Source organism: Salvelinus alpinus, chromosome 8 (assembly GCF_045679555.1).
Source record: "Salvelinus alpinus chromosome 8, SLU_Salpinus.1, whole genome shotgun sequence".
Lineage (NCBI taxonomy): Eukaryota > Metazoa > Chordata > Actinopteri > Salmoniformes > Salmonidae > Salvelinus > Salvelinus alpinus.
In genome coordinates, this window is record NC_092093.1 from 6,683,290 (window position 1) to 6,691,282 (window position 7,993).

Here is a 7,993-nt window from a genome sequence, read left to right on the forward strand (position 1 = left end):
TAAAGATTCTGTGGTGGTTTTGCCAAGACAAGTGTGGTCTTAAGACATGTCTTGTTGATCTCCGGTGTAGACTGAGAGAGAGAGTGTCTTTATCCTGTGTCTTTTGGTAATACCAGCCAACAGCAGTTGGTTTTAACATTTAGTCTGAATGAGATGAATGCCAGGTTCATTTTTTGATTGACAGTATGAATGTATGTGTACTTAAAGATTCTAAGACTTAGGTCTGCAATGTATTCATTCAATCAAGCAACCTGACTTTGATTGAAAGTGTTTAGTGTGAGTAGGCATTTGTCGTCCGTGAAACCAAAAAATCCCCCCCCCCAAAAAAATCGCAAGCGTAAAATTTGTTTTGTCGGAGTTGAGGACTTTACTTCTGTGGAAAAGCTTTTTTTGGGGTGAACCTATCGTTATGAAGATGTATTTATCTGTCTGGATTGACAATCACAACCAACAGACCGACCAACAGACCCGGTGATTTTGATACAGTTCAATCTGTTGTTGCGTTATGAGTCTGCTGTGAAAAGGGCAAATAAAAGTTGTTGTACAATCAATGGATTTGGAGCAATACTGTATCGACTAACCAGTGGAAGGCACTAAAACCTTAGGGATCTATTGCAGTTACAATCAAATTGTCATTCATGGAAGAACCGCTCGTTTTTTGTTTTAAACAAATCAATCAATCAATCAATCAATGAAGTTCATCTTCACACGTGACAACGTCACTCAGTTCAATGAAATACATTTCACATTTTACTCGCTCTCTCATCACAATCTTAGCGTGAATCACTTTGGCTTCAACTCCCATACACAGATACAATTGCCATGTATACAAACATGAGTAAATCCACAATAGATCGTTTTCTTTTTTCTTCTTACTGAGGGCTCAACAGCGACAGTTCTAGTGAGTCTTTACCGACGCTGTTACCTTCTCCATCTGCACCCATGGCCTAGAATCTGTGTATGTAACGGTGGCCGCATTTAGATCATGCTGTGTTTCTAGAAAATAAACCAACGACCACTGCTTTTCAAACTTGAGTTTTATTAGAGTTCTTTACTACAAGTTCTTATTCGAGTACAATTTTAAAAGTGGTTTTAATTTTTTTTTTTTTAAGTGGTTTTAAAGATTATGATATTAACAGAAGACAGGATTTTTTTCATTTTTTTTAAACTAATGTGAAGAAAAAAATCATTGTGATTTGAATATATTTGATGACACTGATGGGGTTTCTCTCTTTTTTTAGTTTTTATTTATTTTAATTTTGTTATATATTCTTCAGGGAGTAGTTGTTCAGTCACATGCCCACCACACTGAGGGTTTTTATTCTACCTTAACAAAATGAAAATATGCAAATTCCTATTAATAACAAACTTTGCATGTGTTGCTCTACCCAATATAGAACCACATGACGCCATCTGATCGACAGGCTTGTTTCACAAATGGCACCCTATTCTCTAATATAGCGCACTACTTTTGACCAGCTTTGATCAGAACTAGTGCACTATATAAGGCATAGGATGCCATTTGGGTTTCACAAGCCATGTTCTTTGATGGTTATCGGTGACATCATTGACCACAGACACTGTTCTGTTTTGACAGAAAGTTGCCTGCAAACCACTGAATGCTGAGCCAGTTGAAGTAGCTCTCTCTTTCTCCTCTTCCTCTCCTCTTCCTCTTCAATCACCAGCTACTCCCTGGACCTTCTAGAATTTCTTTTTTTTTTTTTTTACATTTTTATTTCTTTTTTTTTTAAGTAATTTATTCTAATTTGATTTTTTTTTTTCACTCAGTGCTACTGTATAGCTATCGGGATGTACACCGTTTCTTCTCCTAGTTGATGGAACAGTCAGTCAGTAACAGTACTATGTGTTAGTGTCCTAAATGGAACCCTATTCCCTATGTAAGTGTGTTACTTTTGACCCGAAAATAGTGTACCGTTGGGGACTCGGCCTGTGTGTTAGCTGGGCCTGTGGGTTGGGAGGACAGACGGACTAATGTGTCTTTATACTAAGCTGTGTATGGGTCTTTTAGGAGACACACCAACCAGCAGACAATCAAATGTACTAAATGTGCCTTGTGAGTATGAGACCAGCCACACCAACAATCATCCATCACAGCCATCTGGTCATGGTTACCCAGTGGTCACAGCTCTCCTAGTTCAGTCTGGTTATCTATAGAATGGTGGTCACAGCTCTCCTAGTTCAGTCTGGTTATCTGTAGAATGGTGGTCACAGCTCTCCTAGTTCAGTCTGGTTATCTATAGAATGGTGGTCACAGCTCCTAGTTCAGTCTGGTTATCTATAGAATGGTGGTCACAGCTCTCCTAGTTCAGTCTGGTTATCTGTAGAATGGTGGTCACAGCTCTCCTAGTTCAGTCTGGTTATCTGTAGAATGGTGGTCACAGCTCTCCTAGTTCAGTCTGGTTATCTATAGAATGGTGGTCACAGCTCTCCTAGTTCAGTCTGGTTATCTATAGAATGGTGGTCACAGCTCTCCTAGTTCAGTCTGGTTATCTATAGAATGGTGGTCACAGCTCCTAGTTCAGTCTGGTTATCTATAGAATGGTGGTCACAGCTCTCCTAGTTCAGTCTGGTTATCTGTAGAATGGTGGTCACAGCTCTCCTAGTTCAGTCTGGTTATCTGTAGAATGGTGGTCACAGCTCTCCTAGTTCAGTCTGGTTATCTATAGAATGGTGGTCACAGCTCTCCTAGTTCAGTCTGGTTATCTATAGAATGGTGGTCACAGCTCTCCTAGTTCAGTCTGGTTATCTGTAGAATGGTGGTCACAGCTCTCCTAGTTCAGTCTGGTTATCTATAGAATGGTGGTCACAGCTCTCCTAGTTCAGTCTGGTTATCTATAGAATGGTGGTCACAGCTCTCCTAGTTCAGTCTGGTTATCTGTAGAATGGTGGTCACAGCTCTCCTAGTTCAGTCTGGTTATCTGTAGAATGGTGGTCACAGCTCTCCTAGTTCAGTCTGGTTATCTATAGAATGGTGGTCACAGCTCTCCTAGTTCAGTCTGGTTATCTATAGAATGGTGGTCACAGCTCTCCTAGTTCAGTCTGGTTATCTATAGAATGGTGGTCACAGCTCTCCTAGTTCAGTCTGGTTATCTATAGAATGGTGGTCACAGCTCTCCTAGTTCAGTCTGGTTATCTATAGAATGGTGGTCACAGCTCTCCTAGTTCAGTCTGGTTATCTATAGAATGGTGGTCACAGCTCTCCTAGTTCAGTCTGGTCATCAGTCTAAAGGCTCAGCTGTGACACATCTATAGCACAGTAGCTGCCTGGTTGATCATAAGTGTGTCCCAAAACGTCACTATGTAGTAAAGAGATGTGTCCCAAATGGCACCCTATTCTCTATTTAGGGTACTACATTTGACCAGGGCCCATAGGGAATAGGGTGCCATTTGACCAGGGCCCATAGGGAATAGGGTGCCATTTGACCAGGGCCCATAGGGAATAGGGTGCCATTTGACCAGGGCCCATAGGGAATAGGGTGCCATTTGACCAGGGCTCATAGGGAATAGGGTGCCATTTGACCAGGGCCCATAGAGAATAGGGTGCCATTTGACCAGGGCCCATAGGGAATAGGGTGCCATTTGACCAGGGCCCATAGGGAATAGGGTGCCATTTGACCAGGGCCCATAGGGAATAGGGTGCCATTTGACCAGGGCCCATAGGGAATAGGGTGCCATTTGACCAGGACCCATAGGGAATAGGGTGCCATTTGACCAGGGCCCATAGGGAATAGGGTGCCATTTGACCAGGGCCCATAGGGAATAGGGTGCCATTTGACCAGGACCCAATGGGAATAGGGTGCCATTTTGGACACAACCATATCCACCCTCTAGGGCACATGCCTAATCTGTGACCTTTAACCCTGACCCCTCTCAACACACACACTCCCGGCTCATCACCCTAAAACTCAAATATCCAAACGACTGTTGACAATCAACGTGCACTGGAAAGTAATGTTGTTATATGCACCCACTCTTCAGACTCCTGTACTGAACCTCTCGAGATCCATTTGTCTTTAAGATCTGTTGTATGCTGGCTCGGCCTAGCTCGACAAGACTAGCTTTCTGTGTCCCAAATGGCACCTACTCAACATTTATAGTGCACTACTTTTGACCGGGTCCCAAATGGCTCCCATAGGGCTCTGGTCAAAAGTAGTGTACTATATAGAAAATAAGGTGCCGTTTGTGACCACGACCTAGTAGCGATGTAGGATGAGGGTACATGGAGGAGTGAGCCACCACGGCGTCCAGTATTATTTTGTAAGTAGGATGGGTTGTGTGGGTCATCCTATGGGTTGGTGTTGACATCAAATCCATAAGAACCAACCGTTGTCTCAACCCTCCTTCGAGGTTAAAACTTATATGATACCTTCAGTATCTTGAATATCAAGTTTTTTTTTAAATTCATTCGGTTTTTTGAATTTCCCAAGAAAGAGTGAATCTTAACTGTTAAGTGCTGTGATTATTTGTGTTTTATATCAACAAACAAAACAGTTCGCTGCAGCTAATTCTTAACTTGTTAACTTTCTAAGCGGAAAAAAAACTTTTGTATACTTTTGTAAAAAACAAAAACAAATGTAACAATGAAGTCCGAAAACATGATTTTTTTTTTTTTAAAGATCGCTTTTTAAATGTTGTGACATGCTTTTTGGTTTTTACCAAAATAAATCCGCTGTGTCGTTCTCAGTTCAAGGGCTGTTTTTGATATTTGATCATTCTGTATATGGAGTAAAAATGCATGTCCCAGCATTCCTGAAATCTGTGTTTGAATGTAAATGAATTGAGAGGAAAAAACATGTCTCTTTTTAAATACTATATGAACTGAAACAGTGTGAACTTCCATCTAACTCCTGCTCTGTTGAATTGGGACTCTCTTTAGCATTGCCTTCATATCACATCCTTCTAGAACACATCATTAGAGCTCTCAGAACCATCTTCAAATATCACATCACATCCTTCTAGAACACGTCATTAGAGCTCTCAGAACCATCTTCAAATATCACATCATTCTAGAACACGTCATTAGAGCTCTCAGAACTGTCTCAAGGTTTCCACATCGGTCGGGGCGGTGTGTTTTATGAAGGAAGGACCAGTCTAAATGTAGCAGAACGGTCTGTCCAAAATGGCACCCTATACCCTATGTAGTCCACTACTTTTGACCAGAGCTCTATGGGCCCTGGTCAAAAGTAGTACATAACATAGGGAGCCATTTGCGATGCAGGCGGTGTTATGAGACGCTTCTGAGAGCCCTGCACGGTTTTCAAACCGCGTGAAACATAAGGGGAAAGAGAGGGGGAACGAGGGAGATACATGTTTGTCTAGTGCAATATGCTGTACATTAAGAGCTTGGCTCTACAAAATCCACAAATCTTACATTTTTCTCTAATGAAATGTAATTTTCTTGTTCAATGGGTACATTGCTGTCTTTTTCATTAAAATGTTCTGAAAGTTTCAAAATGTATTGTTTTCCCTTTTGTTTCTGTCTCTTCTTACTACAAGTGCTATGTATTTATTTAACATTTATTTAACTAGGAACGTCAGTTAAGAACAAATTCTTATTTATGTAAAGCTTTGTTCATGTACACTAGGCAGACACACGATAATGAAGATGTTCTACACACTATACGTACTGAAGCTCGACCCTAGGCAACAGCAGTGACTAGGGTTTTGTTCCCTAGGCAACAGCAGTGACTAGGGTTTTGTTCCCTAGGCAACAACAGTGACCAGGGTCTGGTTTCAATGACGGACTCTTTTGAGAACTTCTTTAACTTCTTTAATTATTATCTGGGGTGGGGTCCTCTTCAAACGGACAAGTCTCCCAACAAATCACGGGGCAGACATACCAAAACATCGCGATTCGAAACCAACGTTTTAAAGCAAAACCTTTTTGCAGTGGTTTTAGTGAAGATAGTTGATGAAAACTAGCCACTTGCGAAATGCACCCATAAAAAAAAAAACGAACTCCGCGGGCTCCATCTTGCTAGCTACTATTTTGTATTTTATTCAGTCGGATAAGGCAGTGACGTAGTTCCTCCATGCCAAACTGATGATCTGTTGCGTACAGACGTGTTAAGACAGAACGTTTAGAAAATTGTGGAGAGGCAATCCGGATGTCTGCAGAGACCACTATACACAGCCTGTGCCCAAACGGACCCTGGTCAAATGTGAAGCGCTAAAGAGGGATTTGGTTGCCATTTTGGATGCACAACACACAGTCCATTTCTGCTCAAGAATTAATAATTTATCTTAAAACTCCATTACTACAGCACTCAAACACTCATCGGGGAGAGTGGGATAAATTGAGCCATATTTTACATTCTGCATCACTCCGTCAAGGAAAATATAGTATTATTTCTAACAAATAAAATCTACGTATATTTCAGAATGTTGTGTATCCATGGATATAGTCAGAATTAATGTAAACCTAACAGTTTTGAAAACATAGCTTGTCCAAAAAAAAGTGGTCACTTGGCACAACTTACGTATGGGGTAAGTTGAGCATAGGGACAGGGTAGGTTGAGCCGTCTTGAGGTAAGTGGTTGATGGTGTCCTGTGGGGTGATGGTGCTGGTAGGTCAAAGTGTAATTACTGGAATGGGGGTGTGGTATATTGTATGCCTACTTTCAGATATAGAGCTCTCTGTTGAATATCGTTTACCCTTCCATTTCTTGACCTGTTGTGTAGGACAGGGATGTTGTTTCGATGTGCCAGTTCGTAGGCAAGTTCTCTGCATTTGAGGCTATTAAGCCCATGAAACTGGTCTGCGAGATCCATGATATGTTCAATTAATAGAGGTGTGGTGTGGTATATTCAACAAGCACAGCACTTACACAAATGACTGATGATTGGCTGAGAGAAATTGATGACAAAAAAAGATTGTGGGGGCTGTTTTGTTAGACTTCAGTGGTGCCTTTGACATTATCGATCATAGTCTGCTGCTGGAAAAATGTATGTGTTATGGCTTTACACCCCCTGCTATATTGTGGATAAAGAGTTACCTGTCTAACAGAACACAGAGGGTGTTCTTTAATGGAAGCCTCTCCAACATAATCCAGGTAGAATCAGGAATTCCCCAGGGCAGCTGTCTAGGCCCCTTACTTTTTAAATCTTTACTAATGACATGCCACTGGCTTTCAGTAAAGCCAAAGTGTCTATGTATGCGGATGACTCAACACTATACATATCAGCTACTACAGCGACTGAAATGACTGAAACACTTAACAAAGAGCTGCAGTAAGTTTCAGAGTGGGTGGCAAGGAATAATTTAGTCCTACATTTTTCCAAAACTAAAGCCTTGTATTTGGGACAAATCATTCACTAAACCCTAAACCTCAACTAAATCTTGTAATAAATCATGTGGAAATTGAGCAAGTTGAGGTGACTAAACTGCTTGGAGTAACCCTGGATTGTAAACTGTCATGGTCAAAACATATTGATACAACAGTAGCTAAGATGGGGAGAAGTATGTTCACAATAAAGCACTGCTCTACCTTCTTAACAGCGCTATCAACAAGGCAGGTCCTTCAGGCCCTAGTTTTGTTCCACCTGGACTACTGTCCAGGTGCCACAAAAAAGGCCTTAGGAAAATTGCAATTGTCTCAGAACAGGGCAGCACGGCTGGCCCTTAAATGTACACAGAGAGCTAATATTAATAATATTAATAATTAATATAATATCTCTCCTGGCTCAAAGTGGAGGAGAAATTGACTTCATCACTACTTGTATTTATGAGAGGTATTGACATGTTGAATACACTGAGCTGTCTGTTTGAACTACTGGCGCACAGCTCGGACAACCATGCATACCCCACAAGACATGCCACAAGAGGTCTCTTCACTGTCCCTAAGTCCAGAACAGACTATGGTAGGCGCACAGTACTACCTAGAGCCATGACTACATGGAACTCTATACCGCATCAAGTAACTGATGCAAGCAGTCAAATTAGGTTTAAAAAACAGATTTGAAAAACATATTA